The sequence below is a fragment of the Oreochromis niloticus genome, linkage group LG9 (genome assembly GCF_001858045.2).
Source record: "Oreochromis niloticus isolate F11D_XX linkage group LG9, O_niloticus_UMD_NMBU, whole genome shotgun sequence".
Lineage (NCBI taxonomy): Eukaryota > Metazoa > Chordata > Actinopteri > Cichliformes > Cichlidae > Oreochromis > Oreochromis niloticus.
This window is the reverse complement of record NC_031974.2, coordinates 16,950,688-16,976,920: the sequence shown is the minus strand read 5'-3', so window position 1 is coordinate 16,976,920 and position 26,233 is coordinate 16,950,688. Positions and strand designations below refer to the sequence as shown.

The window sequence follows — 26,233 nt, the reverse complement described above, 5'->3', positions numbered from 1 at the left end:
GTCTCTGCCTCTCCATTCATAACCATTTCTCTTATCTTCTTTCTGTCGCTCGTTTTCCAAGCTTATTGCCCCCACAACCTTATTCGCAATCTTTTTTTCCCTACTTTCTTCCACTCTTTTGTTCGCTCTCATGCATAATCTGTGTTCCTTCCTGTCCTCACTTTACTTTCCCTGGAGACAATTTTGTCTGTCTTTCCCAAGCTTCTTCTTTTTTCACTCTATCACTTGCCAGTGCTCAGTCAGAATAACAGCAGCGATCTATCAGAACATTTTTTTTTGTAACCAGAGGACAATTTTCTGGACCTGGCAGAGCATCAGCCTATTGCTAACTCTAATAAGACACTGTAATAATAATAATAACAACACAACAAAATCTGATTATTACATTTGTGCTGCAGCAATGGAAGCTGCAATAGTGGATCAGCAACAGTCCAGGCCAGTGAGTTCATGCAAATTCCCGAGGTTACCATGGGCTGTGAATGACTGACATGAGCTGAGGGGAAGGGTGCATGCAAATAGTGGTTCGAGAGATGGGCGTGCTCAGTGATTAAGTGGAAACACAAGCCTGGGACTCCAATCAGGCCAAATCAATGTGAACTAATTCTGTACCAATTGAGAAACTGTGGTTCAATGCCCAGGACCTAATTTAATTTCTTTCAGAGTCCTTGCTGTGAAGGAATTGATTGAAAGTCCTGGACACATGCCAGAAAAGTGAAAGAACACAGCTATGTGAGGTTTTTTTACTCTTCACAGACAGATCTCTTGGTATTCAGGAAATACATTGATTTTGATGCATTTGAATGTATCTGCCCCATAGCTCAAGGCTCTACAGTTCTTTGAAGAGATGATAAATGGAGCAAAATGGGAATGGTGAGGATAAGTGAGATGGTGGTGGTGGTGTGATGATACTCTTTCTTCACCCTGATTAGCCTCTCTTTGCTAGGTTTTCTTTTATCTCTTTGTAAAAGCCTGCCCCTTTCTCATTTCTAGCCTTTTACTGCATATTAAGAAGTATGTGCACAAAGGTGCCCTCTCCTCCTCACACCACAAGAAAATACAACATTTTCTGAAGTAGACACATGCAAGAAACTCAGGGTGGATTTTTTTTTTTTTTTTGCCAAGAGCAAGAGACAGTAGGGGACATGAAAAAGAGAAGGTGACTATGATAGTACAATTTTCCAGAATATAAACTTCTTTGTTGTGAAAATCTCTTTAACAATTTGTGGTGGTTAAAAGTAGCTCCTGGCGCTGTGAGATAAAGGGTTAGATATCACAACAAGGGCTCTGCTATGTTCAGTGTTGTACAGCTGCCAAGTACTGGTTGTAAGCAGAAACTGAATAATGTCTTCATTGTTTATTTTACCTTTGTTTTACCGGGAAGTCCCACTGAGATTGAAATATTGTTTACAAGAGATATCTGGTCAAGGTAGCAGCTGTACAATTACATAACATATTTAAATGCAGGATATGCAACCTGATATAGACAAATCTACAACAAAAAGAGCAGTGGGCTATCAAAAAAAGCCTCCTTCACCACATCCATTATGATGTCCATCATTAATGGGTGTAATTGTACCTAAGTAAAGACCTTATGGCAAATTATTCCTTGTCCGAGGTCTATAATCAGAAAATGGGTGGGTTGAAAGCAGGAGTACATTGAACTAAGGCTCTGTAAAAATAGAAGAGCTTGTATTTGAATACAATAACATCATGAATCCCAGTCAGAAAATTAAAATTAAAGTAATGGGCCTCATTTCTGCAAAGGGGAATTATTACTTAAAGTGCACTATTTACACATTACAAGTGCTCATTTGTTTTAGGAAATGACTGAACCTTTTTATTCCACCACATACCAAAAGTGCTCTTGAGATCTCGTGACTGTGGAGACCAATTTGTGTACCGTGACTCACTGTCAGGTTCAAAAAACCCATTGAGATGATCTAAGTTTTGATCTGGCTATTAGAAGATGGGTACACTGTGTTTCCTGTTCTTAGTCGACAGGAGCAGCACCCGGTGTTTCCCATCTGCTTGAAGGTTGAATGTGATGTGGGTTCAGAGACGTCCTTGTGCATGCCTTTGTTGTAAAAAGTGGTTATCTGAGTTACTGATGCCGTTCTATAAGCTCAAAGCAGTCTGGTCATTGTCCTCTGACCTCTGGCATCAACAAGGTATTTTTACATGGGAACTACAGAACTGTTGTAGATCAGCAATTTCAGAAATACTCAAACCAGCCTGTCTGTCAGCATCAACCAGACCACATTCAAAGACACTTAAATGACATTTCTTACCTATTCTGATGCTCAGTTTGAATTCAGTAGGTCATTTTGACCATGTCTCCATGCCTATATGTAATAAATTGCTGCTACTGCAAAGGGGAATTGACTGGCTGATTAGATATTTGTGTTAAAAAGAAATTGAACAGATGTGCCTAATAAACTAACCAGTTAGAGTAGGTTTTCACAATAACCATTACCTCCATAATGTAAACTATTAAAACTCCGTATTTTACCACTAAATCGACCACAATTAACATTTTTATGTCTGACAATATTGTAACATTATTCTATTTGTCTGGTCAGCGACATCAGAGGTAAACACCAGTTGCAACCCAGAAGGTGGTGCGTTCATGAGTCAAATATTTTGAGAAATGTCACTCCATTGCAGAGATGACTTGAAATGCTTTGCATCTTGAGCTAATGCTTTTGTGGCCAAAGCAGACCACAAAGAGCAAAGTGATAAGTAACTCTGGGACGTCTTTGCCAGGCTGGATTATTGACACACGCACGCGCACACACACACACACACACACACACACACACACACTACCAAACAACAGAAGGTGTTTGATTGCCAGAAGCTGTTTATTTAATTGTGCCAAAGTGTTCTATGCTGTACTGTTTTTTTTTTTTCCATTTGTTTTTCATGTATTACCCAAACATAAATTGAGAGAGAGAGCGGTTGTTTGAAAAAACACTTAATCCTTTGAATTCATAAAAGTGCTTGCATAACTGCAACATCCTCTTGAGAAGTATAATTCACTGATATTTCCTTGACTTTTTAAGGTTACGCAACTCAGCGTTTCTGCTGTTTTGAATAAACTGATTGGATGAAAGAGAGAAACATACAGACAGTTCTCACACAGACCTACCAAGCTGAAGGAAGTAAACATCACATCACTGAGCCTGTGTAAAAGTGCAAAGCTCTATCTACACTGTAGGGCAGCAAGCATAGCATATCTTTAACCACACTGTTAAACCCTGACATGGAGTGAGCCTGGCAGAGAGAGTGAGAGCGAAAAACCCTCATGTCATCCGCAGCAAGCAAAGTGGGACTGAATGAGCATCTAGACTGCCACTTGGATGAGTTACAGCTGAGAGACAGATGTATCATACAGGTCAGAGGCCCCACAAAGGAACAAACAGATTAGATCAAAAAAAGGGAAACTATTGGACACAAAACGCGGTCTGTCAGGGATATAGGTCGGCATTTGAGAAAGCCAGAGTTTTATAATCTTCAGCAAAATTGAAAGACCACATGAAAAATGAGAGCGCATAATAATGTGCGTTTTTTTGGTTGCTTTTGTTTTGTTTTTTATACCCAAGCAATATAGCATCAAACAAGCACTGAGTAATTTTGCCCTGTTATGAGACGAGGTATTAAATGCCGTAGAAAAGCTACAATTCGTTTGGCTCTAGTACTCTGTTACATGTAATCACATTTCTCTGACACAGCTTTGCTCTCGCTGGCTGGCTGAATACAGTGCAATAAAGCATAGCATGCCCTGTAGTACACACTTATTGTCTCTCGAGAATCCCATGGTTTCCTCACCACACAGACGTAACCTTTACAACCCAAACACAAAAGCATCAATAACCACGAGAACAAAACATCATCAAGAACAAACATCTTGCTTGTTTTCTTCCTCCCCTACTATAATGAAAGCATCAGGGCAGCTCAGTGATGCAGCAATTAGCATTGTTGCCTCACAGCAACAAGGTCCTGTGTCCAAATCCAGGCTGGGATTTGTATGTTTGGGTGGAATCTCTCTGGGTACTCCATCTTCCTCCAGCAGTACAAAAAGGGAAAAAAAGGAAAAATGCTAGTTTGGCTGTAGGTATAAATGTGAGACTGTTGTGATGGGGCTGTGATAGGCTCCAGCCTCTCTGTGCCCCAGAACTGGACAAGTGAAAGGGAAATGGATGAATGGATAAATATATCTTAAAAACACATAAAACCAAGAAGCCAACTTTAACCTTTTATGAAAGGGAGAATTTCATTATAAGAAAAACTACAATTTATGTCTTTATATACTTTACCTCCTGCACACCTACTGCCCCTCACTACTTCCATAAACTACCACTTTCACTCTTGTCCAGCATATCTATTATGTTTCTTTAGCACGTGTCCAAAGCAACTAAATCTCAACCCTTTATCCTTGAACTGTCGAACATGAGCTGCCCCTCTGATGTACTCATTACTAATCCTGTCCTTTGTTGCCACTCCCACTCCCAATACTAATCCCAGGTCCTTTTTTTCAGCCACTTTATTTCAGCAGCACTGTGTGCAACCGATACAACATATCTGGTCTCACTACCATCATGCAAACTTGCCATTCTATGCAAATAGATGTCAATAATAATAAACTGTAAAATTACAAATTTCCTGCATTTTATGGACTCATTTTGCAATGAAAGACTAGAGACAACAATGGCACTTTACTGCTGTACAATCTATGTGATAACACATTGCGAGTCCCATATGTAAAATAACAATATGCTCCTATTGTTTTCAGCCATCATTTTAGATTAACTACAATCATGGTGTCATTTGTGCAGCACTGCAGTTAGCTAATTGAATACAATGGACCTTTTTCATTCTGACTTGTTATAGCAGAGGAAGCCAGGTGAGACAAGGTTTGTTTACAATGTTCTCAGAAAGATAATAATAATCAACCCAAACATCAATTTAGCATAATAGTTCAATTAACAGTGATTGAATAAATGAGAGGCCAGAGAATCACAATATGACCAACCCAATATGACCAAAAAACCCTCTTAAAAGCCCATCACACCATTGTCAACTAAGCAGATTAATAAAACATTAAAACCTGTTCTCTCACTGTGATAAACTGCAATAATTATGCAACACTGTTTGCATAATTTTGCACTACTCTGCACACGTCCTTGTACAGTAGCTCATTTGGCTTCAGGCACTATGTTCATACTCCCGCTCCACTTTCCTCAGTTATCTCTTAAATTTCCTGCAACTACCTTGCACATTAATATTACTGTGCCCCAGTACACCGGTGGACTGCCACCATCCAAGCAAACTGTAATTTACTAGTTTGAATAAAATGCTATAGGCTATATTTTTCTGCTCTTCCTTATACTACCTTTTATGCTAGTTAATGTTTAGGTATGCTTAAAAGAAATAGTTCTATATTTTGAAAAATATGTTTATATTCCTTCTTGCTTGATGAAAGTTTGATGAAAGCATTAAAACTAATCCCAGGTCTCTGTGTTAATTACCAGAGCCAGGTGCAGGTAGCTTAGCCATTCAGAGGCATGGGAGGCGCAGCTGAACTGTTATGAGTTATTACTTTTTCTGTCTTGATTATAACTCTTGACAATGAAGCGATTAAGAAAGTATTTTAAAAAATGAAAAGTACTGTAGCGGCCCGAGGGGAGGGGGAACTCGTGCAAAGACTGGCATTGTTCATGTGGATGTTAGTGTGTTGAATTACAGTGTTATAACAGTTATTGTAATTATTTTGTTTGGGTCCCTCAATATTATTGTTAATTTATGATGTGGGCTCCAGTGTTTTCTTGTCTGTTTGACTAAGTGTGGTGTTGAGTGTAGCTAACAATGGACCACCATGATGGAGACTGCTGAGGCAATAATGTCCATATTAATGTGCGTATTAATACAAATATAAAATCATTCCTGGTATTGGCTGTGGGCGTCACAAAGAGTAAAGTACAACACTCACATCACTGTAACTGATAATACCTAATATGGTATTATGTTCTAATACCACAGAACATAATACCAACCAACATAAGTCCATTTTAAATTTCAATAAAGCTCTTGAAATAACAGAGCAGCACTTCTGAAAAAAGTAACACAAATTGACCTCAAGAGGACAGACAACCAACAGGACAAAACAGCACCACTTTATGTTACCATAAGATATTGACTAACAGATGGATGTTAAACATGTCTAGGAGTCCTTCAAGATTTTTTTCTTCCCCAGGTACTTGAATCACTGCTTTTGTTGTTTGTTGTCCAAACTCAACTTTCTCTTACTAATACTAATAAATTGGATTGACAAATTTAGGGAAAAACAGTTTAGAATTTACGATCAAGTGAATTAAAAATGCTTAGCTTGTGACAATAAATCTACAAATTAATACAAATAACAAATGACATAATTTAACTATATATTTTGCAGATTCTGGACCCAAATGCATGACCTGGGAGACAGGAATAAACTGAAAAAAAATCGGCTTTAATACTATTAGGAGAAAGGAATACAAATAGTGTAAAACATTTGCAGGGCAGGCAATCCAAATAGCAGAAATCTTAGAAAGATTACACACAGATGTGGGGGACAAAGTAAAAAGACAAGGGAAAACGACAATTACATGCATCCCAGATAACAGGATGAGAGGTGACAGGTGGAAACACCTGGGAGGATTAACTGAAACTAATCAAGACAAGGAGACAAAGGAAGTAAAACCTAACACGAGATAAAAGAACAGTTATCAAAATAAAACAGGAAGGGAGACACAACTGAATGAGTAAAAACAAAAAACAACCTGACAACTAAACAGGGAAAAAAGAGAGACAAAAAGACAAATACAGAGACAAGACTAGAACTAAATATCTAAATGTTAGAGATCCATCCCAATCATAACCTAACATGTAGGACTTAAAGGAAGAAATAAAAACAGAGGACTGCTAGAAAATATAAACGACATAAAGGAAAAATATAAATAATATAACCTATGTTACAAAAGAAAAAAAAAAAGGAACAAACACCAAATGCAAATGATTCTCAAAACCTAAAAGAATGAACTAAAAAAAAAAAAAAAAAAAAAAAAAAAGCTTATGGTCTAAAACCTAGGGACCATGACAACAACAGGTGTAATTCTAATGTTTCACTATGGAACCTCATTAGCCTAAACATCCCTCCATCAGTCCAACCAGATAAATAACAGATAATGTCTATTTAAACATGCAGTGAACCCAAACATTAGCATGTGTGTGCAGAGAGTGAATCACAGACCTGCAGACTAACACTCAACCTCCATCTGGCTGCCACTCGCTAGCGCTCTCTCGCTAGACAATCCCATAAGAAGCATATAAAGTCATTAAATCAGTGTGTACACACTATATTCTACCTCCCATTAACTTGTTAGCTTGTGTATAATTGTTCACAACTCTCTGCGAGTTACACAATTAATGCAGTGTGGGATCACACTTAGGCTTACTGAAAAAAAAAAAAAAAAAAAAAAAAAAAAAACATAGCTCATCAGAAAAGATGCTTGGGCTTCTTTAAGGAAAAACATCTTTTTCATCACGCCTATATAACTATTTTTTGCGATATGAAAAGTATACTTATATGTCCAAACAGACCAAATGCAAGAATGCAAAGCAGATTCCAGTGTGTGAGAGAGTGAATACAGATGTGCACCGGAACGGACTTCAAGGAATAATTATAAACACACACAATACACAGCATATGAATTTTATATTTTGCATCTATTTTGTATTCCATTTTGTATTCCCTATTCAATTCTATAGCTGCAAACTACGTGAAGCTAGTTTCATTGTAAGGAACCATGTGTCGTCCTAGATGCGGTGAGAGGGGCACTTCTTGATCTCTACCTCAGCTAATCTGAAGTGAAAGTAGTCAGGCTATCAGTGGGGACTTTAAGGGGATTACACATGCTGAACAAACTAAGGCTTAGCGAGAATACTACACAACCAGGTGCATAAGCTCATACATATAACATTTACAAAAAGGCAGTGCATGTCTCAATGTCTTAGTCATGTTATTGACTGATGTTATTTTTTCCATAGACCCATCAGTCGGTTCTAGAAATCTGTAATTATTTTAACTGCTATATAGACCGTATAGTTAGAGATTAAATAGTCCTCAGATGAATAATTCAATAAAATTTCAAGCAATAGTTGTTAGATTAAGCCTTTTAAAGACTTCAGAACTGGACTCCTACAGGCCTTGTGTGTCTTTTTATAATATGCCAACATGAACGTGTTTGACTGCACTTAAATTTTGATGACTCAGTGTCCAACTCGTCTATGCTATCCACTCTTCTCATGCCCAGCTGTGCCAAAGAAGCTGAGAGAGGAGTCAAGATGGGTCGAGTGTAGGTTATAGTTGGCAGCAAGTGTGGCAGTTATATCATCGGACTTATAGTAAGTGCCATCACCTGAGTAGACCGTGGTCCCAGGAGCCAGCAGCATTACACTGACAAGCAGGAATGCTTCCACTGCCTGACAGTTATTTGCTGATCTACATGTCGACTAAACTGGACACAAACATGTCTAGTTCCCCACTATCCTGCATTGGGCTTCCCATCAAAGAGCAACACAAAGATTCAAGTAAATGATTAAAAATGCACAGAAATGCTGACTAGATGTGCAAAAGACAGAATAAAGAGTATAGAATATAACCTTCAGTAACCGATCACTTGAAATGGAACCAGGAAAGCGGGCTGATCTGACTGCAACACACAATATGATCCTGAAAATCATCATTAAGGACACGCAAAACAACAAAACTGCAGTGCAAGATGAAATTTAAGAAGGAAGCATATATTTTATCCGATGATCCCATGTAATGATTGCCGCAGTAAGTCTGTATACTGTGTGCCAGAGCTCGTCTGAAATGCTTATCAAAATAAAAGCCTTAGAAAATGATTTCCCTTTAAGAGAAAAACCAAACCCAAAAATATAGGAAGCAGGCTATAAAAATAAAAAAAAGTAGGCCATTATTTTACTTAAACAGCAGATAAAGAGTCTAATAACAACAGATGAGGTGCATTTCTTCTTTTTCTTGACTAATACAGAACAGTCAGTTAATTATTTTTATTGACATTTGCTTAAGGGCAATCAGAGGATGTTGATGCATCACTGCTGTGTGGTCTGGCTGTATTGGGGCTGTGCTTAAATCAATAGACACACATTGATTGTTAGCTATCCTATTACGTTAGCTGTCCGGTTGGCAGACGTTTTGCAGGTTGCTGTAAAAAGGTTAAATATGGTGAATGGTGTTCTTTTAATGTGTTAATGACATTGGCGTCCTTATTTGCTGTGTAAACATTCAATTAATTTATTCCATTTTTGACTATTAAGAGAATAAAACTATCATAATTAACAGTTGGCAGGAAACAATAGCTTAATTAGAAATCTAAATGCCTGGTGTGACTTCAACAGGATTTGTTCCAAGAATTTATTGTATGGCTTGCAACCAAACGCAATGTTTTTGTTTGAGCTGTTTTTCCTTCCTATCAAACTGTGTAAAGATGTTGCCCCAAATTGTGTGCCATTTGGAAACACGAGGTATTCCAAAAGCAAAGCCAACATTTAAAGGATGAACACGGGAAAAAATGTGGAATGAGTGTGTTTAGGCTTGAAGGAAATCTGCCATTTATCACAGTTGGGTGTAAGCACGATAATTGCAGCATTTACCAACAAACCTTCAAAAGCACCGAACCAGTAATGATCTCCCCTTGTTCTTATCTCGTGTTTTACACATTTTCCTCAGCTCACCTGTTCACATCAGCCAAAAATAAATGAGTAATAGCTTAATGGTTCACATGAAGCAGAACCATTTCCTTTTAATTTAAGTGACTGCATAAATTACAACATCACAAAGTGTAATGACTCACACATTGGTACATTTTGTTTTTTGCAGCCTGCGTATGAAGCAAAAACCCCCCAGTCCCCCAGTGAACAAGGAAGAAAATAGTGTGTTTGGTGACACCCCTTTCCAATACAAAACACACACACACACACACACACTTCTCTTTTCCCCATACCTCCCCTCCTACACACCAAATCATTATGACAGTGACTGCTCATCCCTCCGGCTGCCTCCTCGTCAAAGCTGGCCCAGATTCCATCAGATTATACAAATGACATCATCAAGTATGTGTGTTTTTGTGCATGTGCATAAAATGGATGTACTTTATCAATACAGTATCTCCCACTCTGTTTTTGGGCAATTGCGTTTACCTGCACATTTCAAAGCTATAAATAAGACCTAATATTATTTTAAAAAAAAATTCATTATGATAAAACAAACAAAGTGTCTACAGAACATGATGAACCTTTACCCTTAGCTAGGAGATTTCGTTGGACTTTCATCCCCACTTAACAAAAGCTTAAGAGACATGGCTTGCGTGGCAGGAAGTACAGTACATCTGTTGTTCTGCGGGCCACTGAACTTCAACAACAATATATGATTACATGCATCTGCAGTGAAAAGACAGATGCAGAAGAGAAAAAGGCACTTTGACATGCAAAGAATAATCCCAGCAGGAAACAGAGGCATTGTGACTCAGATGACTCCAGACATACTGAAGCTTTCCCTTTCTGATGTCGCTGTTCATGTAGATTAGAAAAAAAATTACAATCACCACTTGTGATTGAGGTTTGTAGAGTTAAAATAATTATAAACATATACACCTATGACATACAATTCTGTTTTTAAAAGGTACAATTTTTTAACGATTTTCTACTTATGGTGGCCCCACCATTCACACTACTCCATCAAATGTATGATAACTACTCCAAGTAAATACCGTGAGAAAAGGGTTTGTTGGCAAAGTTGCACCAAGAAGATCTTTTCTCACTCGGTTTATTGGAGCCTGAGAAAATGCCCTGGCTTGTCACAGCTATCCAAAGCTATTGGCTAGTGATGACCCTGACTAAGCCATTTTCTGCTGCCTGTGCACTTGTCTCTCTCTCTGCCAGAACAGCCAAAGAGATTTTGGTGTCCTCACAAATGCCAGTATTTCATGCCTTTGACATGCAGGCTCTTACTGCCTGTCTGCCTGGGAGCGTGGAAAGTGTTTAGTGAAGAGAAAAAAAAAAAAAATCTGTATCCTCTTCTAGACAACTTGCTAATTATGCTACAAAGCCTTGCTTGCCGTTCATAATGCATTGGACACATCTCATTCCAAAAATGGGACAATGCTTTTAATTGATTTGCTTCATGACCTCAAATTAGAGCGTAAATAGGTGTCTGTCTGTATTTTCCACTTGATCTTCTTTTTGATGTGCCAAGTGCAAACACAAGACAAGAAAAGAACTTTTGAGAACTTTTAAGTGTAACTCAAACGAGAGCCATCTTGCCCAGACTAGAATGTTCAATGAAATGCCTGTCTAAATGGAGTCAAGGAAGTAAGTTAGACGGAAATGAATATTCAAGTACGGTGGGGATGAAACAGCTTGGAGATGTGTCCCCAGATCCTCTCGACACTGTTAGGCAGGAAACTAGTTTGATCTATCTCATCTGTGCGATGTCAGACAGCGCCTACTGTACATAGAAGCTGAACATCACACGAACTCAAGCAGTCATCCTTTTGAAACAAATATGTTTCTACCAGCCAAGACACACTGGAGGCTAAAATGAACAAATGTGCTTTCGTATAGAAAGTTCTGAAACCAAGCTGTTGTTTCAGATTGTGTCTAGAAACTACTAGAAACTGTGATTTTAGGATTGGTATTCTCTATTCTGATGCTTCCTTCTTTTGTGCAATGCCATACGAGAACCAGAGTGTTTGCCTGCAGTTATCTAACTACATTTCCTTAAATGTGTAAGCTTTAAAAAAAAAGCACATAAATATATCAGGTAATGCTCAGCTCGGTTCCTTTCGCAGGCTGCAATCTTGAATTCGCTGAGCTTGTCACAGAAAGTTGCCCCTCAGATCTTTGCAGCATTGCAATGTTCATTAATCTATAAACGTGCATTCACTTTTCAATCGGTGCGTGTGTCTGTGTGAACAGATGGCGTGTAGTGATACAGATAAAAGAGTATTGTGATGTGCCTGGAGCATGAGACTCTGTCCGTGGTGCTGAAGTCATTCCTCCAAGCTGCACTAGCTTGCTCTCAGTCAGGGACATTCATTCATCTCTCCCTCTTCCTTTTCCACTGTGTCTCTGTCTCACACACACACACACACACACACACACACACACACACACACACACACACACACACACACACACACACACACACACACACACCATCACTTAGTTTCAGCCAAAAACATATTTTGATCTCCCTGCAAATCTGCTGTCCTGAACTCAATCCAAAACCACTTTTATTATGTACATCTAGATTATCTATACTAAAAGTAGCATGTCCCTGAAAAGGCTCAACGAGAATGCAGGCGTAGCTGGTGACCTGAAAAAAAAAAAAAAAAAAAGCACCAATAACAGGACGAGAAGCCAGCTAATTCCACATCAGCCCCATCGCCCAGGCCACAGGGCCAGACTGATGCCTGACCTCCAGCTGTCAGTCCATTTTGTGCTCAATTAGCAAAGAACTCTCCCCGTCACCCATGTGCACAGATCTCAGCATGTGTGACCTTTTTTTCTTCCCCGCTAATTAAATTACAAATAAATCTAGCCTCTAAATGTCTCAGTCACTAAAGAGTTGACAGGATGTGGGTGTGGATTTTCAATTAATATTCTTTTTTTTTTCCTATCTGCATGTAGTGTAATGAATTTTAACAGTCACTGTTTAGGTGGATTTTAATGGTGCCCCAGTAAAGAAAACAAAACAAAAGAGAAAAAAAACACAAGAAAGAAATGGATGTGACCAATTTGTCTTCTTCCTGTGGGTGTGAAATGACTAACAGTGAGCAAATGCATGATGCATGTGCCCCAAAATTGTCACAACTCGCTTACTGTGGTCTGTTATGTAGTTTGAGCCATTTTCAAGCCTGTTAAACACGTCGCAAAAAGAAATGGAAGAAAATGGCCTCTCGTGTATGTAGAAAAATAACCCCTAACACCCCTGAAAATGCTAGTTGCGTGAAAGGGGGCAATCTAGATGATTGGTTATAAATAGGGGTTTGTCCTTCAGTGCCTATCCATGCAGCTTATTAGATTGAGAAGAAGGTTTTCCCTTCTCATCTTCTCTCTCTCACTCTCTTCCACCTCCTTCCGTGCCTGCCACCTTGGCATCGGTCGTGTTTTGGCTTTGTACCACAGATTCAGCCCCTCCCTCCTCTGCCTCCACTCCTTCTCTTTCCTTCTCTTGCAGCCAACGTGCAACATGGTGATTTACGGCAGAACCTAAAAACACCACACGTGGAGTTGCGTTTATTTTACACCCCTTCTGCCATGTTTTACAGATTCGTGTAGTAGTATCATGTGAAATCCTGAAAACAAGCCTGATAATGGTCAGCGTGTTTGTTGGCCTCTGTAATCTGTACACACTTGAATTTACAAATGATTGTCCCAATAAAGCACAAAATAACCCAGGAATTAATGCAAAAAGGATTACTTCTATTTAAGATATTGTTAAGGAAGCTTTGAATCTGGATAAAAAGCATAAAGGTAAGATAATATAATCTGCAAATAGAATAAAATAAGGATAGTTTGACACATCAAAACACAACTTTTAACACAGGATGCTAAAAATAACCATCTTTTCTTGCCAAACAAACACTGACAATACTGTTCTTAGCACAACTAATTTATAATCAACTAACCTGAAAACAATATTGAAAAAGCATTGCTGTCAAAGCTGACCCTGCTCATGAATCACACTGGAATGAAATCAAAACTGCCTGTAAGTCCAAGTCCCTGCTAGCATCAATATCATCAAGTTCAATGAAATATTTAGTTATTTTTTTCCACTTGTTTGTGTGCAAAAACAACCCCAAAGCAGTAGCGTTCACGTATTCACACAGTGACACACACATACAGTCACCATCTGTCATACTGTAACCTCCCCAAGCTCGCTCTCCCTCGCCGTCCTGCTGGGACACATGCTCACTAATCATTCCATAACTTTGTTACCACCTCATTATGGCAGTTAGTAAGCACCATTGCTAGATTTAACACTTTGTAATGAACTAGCAGTGTGGACTCATCCACTTGACAATTGTATTGATTCACTGTTCCGTGACAAACAGGACCAGTGAGACTGCGTGGTAGCAATGCTGACCTCCACCTGTCTCAAACTACTCCCATCATTATATCCATCTGCCTTGTCTTCTTCTACATCTGATAATCCTGCAGTAATGGTTACCGCTCAACATTATGTTCAGACTTCAATAAGGCATTGTTGCACACAATGAAAGGCTGTCATGTACAACAGCTTTCAGAGTTGAACTGGCTCCATTCAGAACATGCTGACTGATGTGTTTACACAAACACATCGATAGTTTCACGCCACCTGGGAAAAAAAGAAATATCAGAGCAAAGTGACTTGCCAGGGAACAAAAACAAAAGCAAACGCCAAGATTTGAAGACCAAAATGAGGAGAGAATTTGTGCCAAATTGGCTCCATAGCAGAAATCCCTGAGAGGATACAGCATGAGAAACTGCCCAGTGCATCTGTGATTATATAAGTTAAATGTGCATTGTCTTTATACCGTTTTGGGGGGGACTTACTAGAAGAAAGGAGCCTAGAATGATTTTAGGCAAAGAAAGATTCTCCTATTGCCAAAGGGTTTCTTTTGAAAGCAGACAGACAAACCTCAGTGTTTGCAGCTGCTGTGAATTTTTATTTCAACCAACTGGGAAACCTCTCATGGGAAGTGTTATTAAAAAAAAATAAAATAAAAAAAAATGCAAGAGAGCTCAGTACAGACTGAGCTACTCTTACTGGTTAGAGTGAAATGGGAAGCTACTATGGGTGGAAACCAAATTAGATTAGTCGGGGACAAAGTTCAGTAGGAGGAGGGGGTTGACTTAAAATCAAACTAGCCTGATGACCTGCTGGTTAAGAGAGAACCAGGTGGTCGTTGGAGCAAATAATCCCTGGAAAAGCTGGACTGGACTGAACAATCCTGCCCCCAATGCTACCCATCTACTCACACACAAATGTTCAACCCTGGTGATGCACATGCAGTGCCATTTATTTGTTTAATGAGTTTTCCCTAAATGAACTCCTTTATTATGTTTGTGCAAAACACAACTCCCACAAAGAGACCAGAATCATTTACAGAGGTCTTGGTCATACTGGAAGCACTCCCTATAATGTACGACAGAGGGGCAAACATGATGCATTAGCACTGCACAAGTAATAGATTTCACATCTGCATTTACCTCCAAAGAAAAGTATTTTAATTTAAGGACGGTCGTGACGTGACACTCCTTTTAACAACTCATAAAATCATGTTCTCTTGTTTGACTCTTCTGCACAGCACATTAGCCATCTCCTCCTTGTTCTCCTGCTCGCATTGCCTCCTCATTCATTGGCCCCTGTGCCTGATTTAGCCAGTGCCTTGGGCCTGCAGCAACTGGCAGTGGTATAGAGGGCCATGTAAATGTCACCGTCTCAGAGGCTGTGCTCTGCGGAGCGTGAAATGAAATCTGGCAGAGTTTTAGGGCCCTGCCTTTTCTCACATGGACATTCCACAGTACGTAGGTCCTATATGAAACTCCAGCACATGTTATGATTACATCTAGAGCCCCACCCTCTGCCTCCTCTCTTTATCAATTATTTAAGTGTCAAATGTGCTGCAGTGTTGCAGTCAGTTTCAAGTGGGAATTAGTTCCCAACCTGATTATTGTGATTAGTTCGAGAACAGATTATTACTGCTGTCATGTGAAAGTTAGCTTCGCTAATCCAAACTAATCCTATGAATCATGCAACCATATCAAGATTACCCCATGTTGTATTCATGTACTGTATACAAAATAGGACAAATACACTTCATGTCTACCCACTGATGGACACTTGTAAGCCTCATTTCTAACTACTCAAATATCAATCGTGTAATTTTGAAATTACATCGGCTTACGCTCTGTTCCAATAAGAGAAGCTAGAAGAGCTGAAAATACTGTAAACTGCCACTGAAAGTCAATGGGTATTTCAACTTTTCACAGCAGGAAAAGCTCCCTGTAGGGTTTACTGGGAAGATTGGCACTATGCTTGAGGGCCACTCTCTCAATTAAAATCCAAAACACAAAGGGGCTTTCAGGCTGCGCTGACGCGTTGATGGAGGCCAGTAGGCCGAAATGTTAGCATGTTTGTTGACAGGGCTGGATTAATTAGTGAAATTGAGATAAGTCTACTTTGTCCTGAAGCCCCGCATGTGCTACCTTTTTTACCCTAAGTTATTTAACAGTTGATTATATGACTTTGGTTTAGCACCACAAACTACTATACTGGGTGCATCCTTTTAATGCTTTAACTAGCTTTCAGCCTGCACTGATGCCATTCTGGATCTAAAACAACTGTGTCAAACCTCCCTGTGCAGTCAGTCCTGCCTCTGACAATCTCATGCAGGCTTTTGTTATCAAGGATTGGATGACAATAAGCATGTGTACTGTGCAGGATTTTAAAAAAAAAAGGGGGAAAAATGCATCAGAATTCCCGTACGACATTCAGGACACGAGAGCTATCCTTCTAGCTAGCACTGTCAGCCTTTAGATGAGCTCAATAAAAACCCCATTCAAAAGTGATGAGATCAATTAAAGGCTGTCATCACAAAATATCTACCCTTTCAAATACCCATTGTTAAAATTACCCTCTATTGCTTATCGTTTCCATTCATCTCCCCGCCATGCACTTAAAGTCAGGGACTTGCGGACATTTACAAATAGGCTCCTCTATTCCATTTAGAGCTGTACCTTTTGCAGCTTATCTTGTGTAATGGGCTCTTAAATAAATCTCCTTGCTTTAAATACACAAGAGCCTTGCTCATGGAGGCTTTCCTCAACGTAAGATCACATGACAGTCTGGACCTCCCATGGAGACTGACAGGCACGTGACATGCTAATGCCCACTGCTGAGTGTTCTGCAAAAGGAGGAGGTTCTTTAAAAAGATTGAATATATAGCAAGTTAAGCGAATTCCAAATCTCACTAAAACACCAAAGTGCTGTGTCATTAACCAGAAACTAATAAGAGACATACACATGGGCCTTATTAAACAGTCTGCCAAGGCTGAGGAACCACACTTGCCCATGAGCTTTACTGGATAAATAAAACTGTGATCACACTTTCTCCCTGCGTGACACTGCCCAGCAACTCACGGAGAAGTCGATGCTGGGGATATCTTCGTCATGTCCCTGATTCATCATCTTCCTCCTTCTCCTGTCACAGCTAGTGAGAGGCGGCCAGGCCGGCTGCTAGAGGGCACTGCAGAAAGCTGGGGCACGAAGGGATGCTGGCTGGTCAAGAAAAGCCCCCCACCCCCTCCCTATTGTTCCTTTAAGCCACCCCTCAGAAAACTAGTATGCTGAGTAATACAATGGTATGATATCTGGGGGAAAGAGGGAAATCCTTGATGGAAACCAATAAAAAGTGAAACGATAAAGATAGTTTGACATATGAAAGTAAAAGAAAGTGGGATTTTCTTTAAAGCTTTAATCTTGAAGACTTAAACTTCATCAAATGCTGTTATCGATATTGTTTATGCTATTTATGGTGTCATTAATGGTTGACATCCTTTAAATAAAAGTATACTGACAAAAGCAACATGTCCCGAGTTACATAAGCCCTAATGTTAACAGCCGACTCCATAACCATATCAAACCTGCATTAGTTGAAGGCAAGCTGAACATTGTCTACTGCTGTCGCTTCACATCAAAAACTACCAACTAGTAAAACATGGAGTGGCTTTTATTGTGAAGCAGTTACAGCAAATGCAGTACTTTTGTCCCAGAAGTTATTTCTACCCGTAACATCTTTTGACAGCAGATCAGTTTTCAATATTACTGAAAGTAAATGGACAAAAAAAAAAGATGAGATGTTCTGTCAGCTACTTATCCAAACAGGAGAATTTCTGTTCTTGCTATAAAGAGAATATCCAAAAATGCCATTAGTAATGACATTAGCCTGTGTTAAAAACAAACATTTCCTTAAAGCGCAATATAAATAATAAGAACAGTTTAAGCTGTGTGCAATATTTTTGCCCCCACATCAAAACTTCTTCAGGAACTGATGGTCCAATAACATGCCTTAGCAGGCTCCGGCTTTTCTTCTTAAATGCCTCTGTCTCTTAAATTCCCGCTCCTTTCCCAAAGGTGCAACACGGACACACTTGGATTGGAAAATCCCCCATCAGTATGAGGCAACGGTGAAAATGTCACATTAATTTATTACCGCAGGGATGTGACACCTGTGCTATGTGACGGTCAAATAGTTTGACATGACACTGATTGTGCTCCTACTAATCATCCTACCCAGGTGGTTAGGGTTTCATGAGGATGATTGCCATGAAAACATGGGTGCTGCAGCAACAGGACCCACATTAAAAACAGCTGCTAGGCTTCTGTCAGACAGTCATCAGATTTTATTTATTCAATAACAGGCTATATATGTTATAAAATATTTTTGGATTGTTTGGATATAAAAAAAAAAAAAAAAAAAATTGACCCCTGTTTTAGCAAAAATGACAAAATGTAGCAAAATGGACATGTGCACACACTATTATGGGCTTAAAATAAAGCACTGCTCAGGATTACCTTTCACTGTTCTATCGATACCATAATCTTTAATGCCTCCTGCCAAAACAGCAAGATCTTGTCAAAATCTTCTCAAAGAGGCATCAATCCTCTCCTCTCATTACTGTCAGTCTGGGAGACAAGCTATTTAGACTTTCCTAAAGCTTCAGTATGCATGCAAATGAAAGCCCCTGGCTTTACTGTGCACACATGCTTACAGACTTTGGTGCAAAAAAAAAAAAAAAAAAAAAAAAAAAAAAATAGCATCAATGCTGCTGCTGGCTTTTCAGATTTTAGTCAGTGTTGTTTGGAATTATAGGGTGAAATCCTGTTTAAATAACAATGGCATAATGCCACTTCTCATGCATGTGAGACACATGTCTACTAACCTACTAACCCACCTCGCAACTGGGGCATTTAGGGACTTCACTTAGCTGTAAGGGGCTTTTCACACACATAGAAAAAAAAAACCATGGAGCTGTAAGTGAGAAAAGCAAATGTGTAAACCTTTTCAGGAACAACATGACTGCTATTTGGCTTTTTTAAATAATCCAGCTAATGTTAAAGTGGAGGAATTTCAAATCAGGCCATATGGATGTATCAAGTCATCCTGGACCACTTTTTTAAATGTTCTACTTCGGTGGTTAAATGTAATAATTTCTCAAATTCCTGATTCATGTTTACCTGTGGAGAAATCTAATCTACCAATTTAAAATGTTTTGAGTTTTAAATTGAGTATTCAATATGAATTTAGGATCAATTCTTTAGGCACTGTAAAAAAATTACATAATTACATTTGCGAGTTGGAATACAGAATACAAGAAGGATTCCCTCAATAGACTCCTTTTTGGCATAGATTTACACATTACATATACAGAAAGCATAACAGCTGTCCAGCAGTTGTCGTTTTGTGTTTTTTTCCCTGAGACTACACGGTTGTTAAACCTTCTTACATTTGGTTTACACACACCCAGAGCTGAGAATCAAATTTAATGTCCTTCTCCAGTACAGGCAGTCATATAGTGGATTTAGCTTCTCAAATCTAGTACCACTGAGGTCATAACATAATGTTTCCATTGTTTTATGGCATGCATTAAGAATGAAATTGAAAACTGAAACCAAAGAATTTGATTATCTTTTTTAATGAAATCAAAGTAGTTAGCCACCTACATTTTCTGTTTATCTTCTGATAAAGGATTAAATTGTGTACGGATAGATAAATAATAGTTTAATCAGGCAGCTTGAATCACGTACATCTCCCTCAAGTGCATATCAAATGCATCCTCTATCTAATGTGCGTATGCATCCAGAGTATGTAGCCTCTATGATGGGAAAACATTCATACTAATTAGATTGCAAGCAACCCAATACTCATAAGCACGAGTCTATATGTGATCCATTGTGAGCTACTGCTTCCACTATTAAACCACAAATCTGTTTCTCACAGCCACATTATTGTTGGCATCCATTCAGTAGGTGACCACACACTCCACAACACTTGATTAAAACCATCCAGACAGTTATCTATGGGGTACATTTTCACAGAGGAGGCATTTGCATGTCTGTATTTCTTAATCCAGGCCCTCAGATCGCCATCACCGGAGAGTATCAGGATCTACCACTAAAAGACAGTTTAAATGAGGCAAGTAGCAAGCGGAGTGTTTCTGCTCAGAATGGCAACAATAATGGGATGTGTGTGCTGTAACCTCACACACAAGTTCGGTAACACTTCAGAATTGCTTAGCATTCAGCAGCTGATTCCACCACTGAAAGGGATATGCATCTTTACTTAGAGAGAAAGAGAGGGAGAGTGTGTATAGGTAGTCCTCCCCAGTGTCTGGCTGAAGGCCTCCCTGGTGGATTATGTTACCCAACAATGGCAGTGGCCTTTCACAGTTGGAGCATGCTGCAATAGCTGGAAGGCAAACGACCATGACTCTCTCCCCATTTCTCTCACTCTCCCACCAGAATTGACATTGTTCCCTGGCAAAAGCAGGTCTAATGTATGTCTTTATACTAACAAATGTGTGCTCTAGTTTCTGGTGTGAGGAAAACAGAAAAGTAGGCAATCACCCCACAGTTATCTATCTATATATACACATACATACATATACATACATATACATACATACATATACATATATACACATACATATACATACACATACATATACATACATACTTATTTTTATAGGGGGGAAAAAAGGGAAGAACTGCTGTGTTTTGCAACTCCCAATTAATAAGAAAGATGCAAAGTCACAGCATTTAAACGTAAAAGCCTTGGACTGCAGATTGGATGTAAAAAGATACACTGTACGCTACTTTGTGTTTTTAAATGTGTATAGAGATGCATGCTGTTAACAGTGAGAAAGAAAGGCAGCCTGGGGCTTAGACTGTAGTGTGACCTGCAGGCATTAGCAGGCATGAAGGGAAGGTGTAATGGCAAACAATGCTCCTCATCAGTGACTCAAAAGCTGCTGCACACACAGAAATCCCACAGCGGAGCACTGTATATCCACCAAAGTGACATTATCAGTGTCAGTATACTTTGCCTCATGCTTTAGCTGCAGTCTGATATCAGGGTCCCCACAAATTAATTATATTTGTCAGCTGAGTGACTGTCTCAGATAAACGAACAAATTATGGCATTCAAGAATATAGAAAAAAAAAAAAAGTACAATATCAGAGATGCTATTACGAACAAATCCTAGGAAGCAGAAAGCGTTTTGTGGCTTAACCCCTGCCAAAAGACAGATAATCTCAAAAATGTACTATTAGTACAGGTTGCCGTGCACCGAGTATACGTTCATTCAGCATCAGGCACAGTGTGTCCCGTTTCACCGGTGATGGCACACCAATTCTTCACGAGGGCCTGTGCACGGTCTCTAGTGAAACCGGCTTTATTAAGTTCGTAGTTTTGATCCTAAAAAAATAACTTTCTTTAGCTTCTCTGAGCTAACACACAGCTTTTTCTCCTGCTTTAAAAAAGATTCACAGGAGAAAAGCTGAAGAAATTAAATTGGCCTGCTGACAGCTCCCATACGGCCAATCTAAGCAGCACCAGAAAGTGCGCAGGCTGAGATTAGACGGGTAGAGCAGGAGTGCTTGAAGAGTCCCCTCAAGCCAAACTAGTAAGTCTTCTTATTGCCAGAGTGAAACCTCGGAAACAGAAGATGTCCTGTTCTCATAAGTGAACCACAGACGAGCAACAAGACGTAGTGAGACCAGACAGGGCTCGGCGCTGCTGAACAGTGCAGTGTAATTAAAATTCAAGAACGAAAAAAAGAACACAGCCTGGATTTATAGCACATCAGAGAATCCAGCAATAGCTGACTCATCATTGCTGTCATCCACAACCATCATTATGATATGACTGTGACTTCTGGTCTTCACTAATAAAACCTGAGGGGCGACAAGTCATGAGTAACAGCTATGTCATCACTGTGCTTTGCGAAATCTTCTTTGCCGTCATCGTGCCTTAATTTTATTGTAAACCCTTGAGGTGTCAGAAAGCAATATTTGTCCCACTGCTAGTCCAAGCCTCCCTTCTTCCCCCCAGGCTTCTCAAATCTGATGGCCCCTTTAATAATTGCACTTTAATTTCAGGCTTCCGTGGCTTAAGAAGCAATCTAATGCAGAAGAGAAAACAAGCTTGCTTGGCCTGCCTGCGATGATGATACATTTACATCTGGACAGCATTATTTGCATGATTGAGTGAGACTTGGTGAGGAAGGAAGAAGTGTGAAAAGTACAGATATTCAGCATCCATTATCTCACCTCAAAAGCATTCTTAATATTCCACTGGCAGCACCCAGAAAGCAGTGACCGAGGAAGTGTTTAAACGTATTTTTTTGTAGCAGAGCAGATATCATCGTGATTGTAACTAAACCGGATCAACAAAAATACAGTCGGACCCAGGACAAGCCCCTCGATTACTGATGTGGACAAAGTGATGGCCACAAATCATCCCCAATTCAGTCAGTTCTTACATTTTCTGTGACTTTGCTGAATATGTGGAAATGACACAAGGGGATGCTACTAGAGCTGATAACAGCATCAAGACAAAAGGGAAGCTAATGAAGGATAGGGTTTAGAGTTCAGCCCCGAGTCCATCATTAACTGACAGGCAAAGACGAAATGCTGCTAATGATCACTCAGACACTCCTCCTCCTCCATGGTGGTATGAAGCCACTGCAGTCAGTAATATGAGATGCAGAGGGTCTCTAAAGGAGGACTGGGTTGGAAAGGTGAGCAGATGTAGGGCCCTTGTGTTTAACAAGGAAAGCGTGCATGATTATAGTTTAAGGAAGTGACACATGCGCCGAGGGAAGATCAACAGATTGAGGGATTGTTCCCTGCTTCTTTGAGATAAGAGAATGCGCTTGGGGGGAAAAAAAAAGTCTGCCGTGCAATGCCTTTCAATTTCTGTAGGAATATAAAGAGGAAGATAACACGGGGAGAGAGGGGGGAAAAAAATCATTAAATATGCTTCTTGTTCTGTAGCACATGACCTCAAAATGTGCAGATCTGCATGAGCTGCAGCTTTCAGTCAATAGTCCCATTTCTGTGTGTGTTAAGTGCTTAATTCATTTTGGGAGTCTATTAATGGCTTCTTCATAGTTCGTTAACCTCTTAGCCTTGATCCCTTCCTGTCATTCTTGAATTCTGTTCTCTCTACCTTGTAGCATGCATACACACATATATATACACACACACACACATGCATAAATCAGTGCCCCTCCACACACGCAATAATTACTGAGTGTATCATTCCCATCCATAATGAGCCATTAATGCAGCCTTATTTTCGCAGACAAACTTGTGCATTTTTACATCAGACAAGTGATCCATTCACATCACATCTGGAGTTAGTCGAGAGAGTAATTTACAGATGTAACGTTGTTCATTTGTACTGGCTGAATTACACAGGCTACTACTCGAGGCAGTGTTTTAATGACTGGAATCACACATTCAGGCTGGAAGAAGTGCAGAATACATTCAACACCAAAGCCAATTTCCAAGGAGACTGGGTGACCAAAGAATAGTCTCAATAAACCCACAGAGCAGCTTGACGTGGATATAGAAATAAGGAATTTAACCCCTAATATCCAGTAGAGCTCCCACCATCTGCAAGGCTTCAGCGCTGGATATTAAGAAGTGACCAGAATGCTACCCCCAAACCTCTGGACGTGGAGAGTCATGGCACATGTTCTCATGGTCACTGCTGCATCCTCGTCTAACAAGTGGCAGTATCATGTTCTGATTTCCCCCCCTCATCAAGCATTCATTAGAAGAATCACTGTTTACTGTGTTTTTGTAAAAGAGAAATTCTGCAGTTTGTCGTCATATTAAAATCCCAAATACGCAATTGCAGACGCGGTTGTTCCGTCAAGGCGCACGGAAAGGGTGATTGGATATTTTTGCCTCATTATCACTTGCGGCAAGTGGTAGGGACAGCTGTCAACGTGCTAAAGGGGAACGTCCAGCCCAACAACTTTGCCCAAATATGAGGCGTTTTTTGTTTTTGTTTTTTTCCTCTTTAGATGCACCGTGTTTTAAAGAAACTTGTAAAAAAAAAATCTAAACAGTAAATCGTGAAAAAAATAATCTGACAACATGAGAAAAAAACAGTATTACATCCCAGGTTTGCATGTTTTAATAAAAGTAGATGTCGAAACACTACTTGAACAAAGAGAGGATTGTTTTTAAGTCACGACAGGTGCAAACAAATACTCACTGCAGAATGAATGAAACGGGGGGAAAAACAATTTGCGCAGTTGCCCTACCTTGTCAACACAGTAGACTGACCGTCCCACAGTTGCCTCCAGAGTAATCCTGGGAATTCGGCTGAAATTGCTTCTTTGCTTTGAGATTATTACAAGTCGGGATTGATCATATACGACGTCACTTGGATGATAAGGTCCCACTGACTGTAGTATCTTCCTGTATCGCTCCGTCTGTGAGCTGCAGAGGCATCACTGAACGTATGAAACAGCGCTTCACACGAACGGAAAAAGGGAAAGTCCGACATGGAGTCTGCTGCCTGGATTCCTCCGCGGTAGAGTCGTCCGGTTTTGGCTCACGAAACATATTAGAGACCAGCTGTGAAATTCTTACGATGTCATTTGAATTAACACTTAAGCTTAGGCTGTTATAAGCAAAAGGCGGGAAGATATAAATATACTCACAGCTGCATTTAATTAGCTAATTTACAAGCTAGGTTAAAGGTTAATTACTAACAGCTAGAAGCTAATATTGCCATAACTCAACATTTCAAAGTCAAAGTCAACTTTATTTGACTTTTTACCTGAACAACAGGAATACTGAGGCTGTACAAGGAGTTATTGGCAGGTATGTCAAATAACAACAATAGCGGCTTCCAAGCACTTAATATTGTAAGGCAAAGACCCTACAGTAACACCAGGAAAACACGCAAACAAGCACCCTATGAACAAACACTTGGCGCTATTGGGAAGGACAAACTCCCTCTTGACAGGAAGAAACCTCCAGCAGGCTAAGGGAGGGACAGCCATTTTTCCACTGGGGGTGAGGGGAGGAAGACAGCACAAAAGACACACTGAAAGAGAGCTAATATTAGCCTAATAGTAGCTAATGACTAAATGCAGAGTGGTGTTTAAAGGTGAGAGAAGAAGACGCAGTGCATCATGGGAAGCCCCAAGCAGCCTAGACCTATTGCAGCATAACTCAGGGAGGATTCAGGGTCACCTGATCCAGCCATAACTGTACGCTTTATCAAAAAGGAAAGTTTTAAGACCAATTTTTAAAGTAGAGAGGGTGTCCAAACTGGGAGCTGGTTCTACAGAAGAGGGACCTGGAAGCTGAAGGCTCTGCCTCCTATTCGACTTTTAAATATCCTAGGAACCACAGTTAAGCCAGTAATCTGAGAGGGAAGTTCTCTAAAATTTTAGGGATAAATGATTTAACCTAACACAGCTCATTTAAGCTAAAGTTTTCAATTCCCATCTTACCAAAGGAATCAAGAACTGCATTTTAGCCTCAGTTCTTAAGCCAACTTATATCAGAAGATCTTACGTGATAAATAAAATAATACCTATTTTAAGCATGGGTGAAATATGGCCCGGTCGCAGGTGTCGTACAGGTCATGCTCCACTGCTCAACCCACAAATGCATTTTTCTTACAATTGTGGCATCATTTAAAGGGGACATAAACAGGCTTTCCAATGATATAAGATTAATTGCCAAGGAGCACTGTTACAAGAATGAAATATTGAACCAAACACAAATTGCCTTACTTTTTGTGCTAAATTTATACATATTAAAGAAAACTACTGTTTTGCAAACATTCCCATGAGTCTGTATTACTGCATCTATTCTGTGTTCTGCATTATAATTAATTCAGACTTCTTTATAGAGCTGTTATGTCAAATTTGTTGCGATTTCTGTTGTCCTCTTGGATAGATCTGTCTAGAAAAAGAAAAGAAAAATAATAATCTCAATGAGACTTTTTACCATGTATTTTCCCAAAAAGCGATTGCAGCTTCTACCTTATGACACAAATGTTCTGTTGGGCTCAAAATGACATGGCAT

The 26,233-nt window shown here is 39.6% G+C and overlaps 1 protein-coding gene across 4 annotated transcripts in view; it reads right to left on the bottom strand.

Annotated features, from left to right (window-relative positions):
• dlgap1b (discs, large (Drosophila) homolog-associated protein 1b) overlaps positions 1–25,232 on the bottom strand; it is a 95,516-nt gene extending 70,284 nt beyond the window's left edge. Inside the window, exon 1 of one of the 4 annotated variants that reach the window (XM_019363096.2) lies at positions 24,451–25,232. The gene's annotated coding sequence lies outside the window, so the exon portion shown is untranslated. The remainder of the gene's footprint in view (positions 1–24,450) is intronic. The other 3 variants (XM_005448919.4, XM_019363095.2, XM_003439219.5) reach the window with 3 other exon arrangements.
• Positions 25,233–26,233: the final 1,001 nt, after the last annotated feature.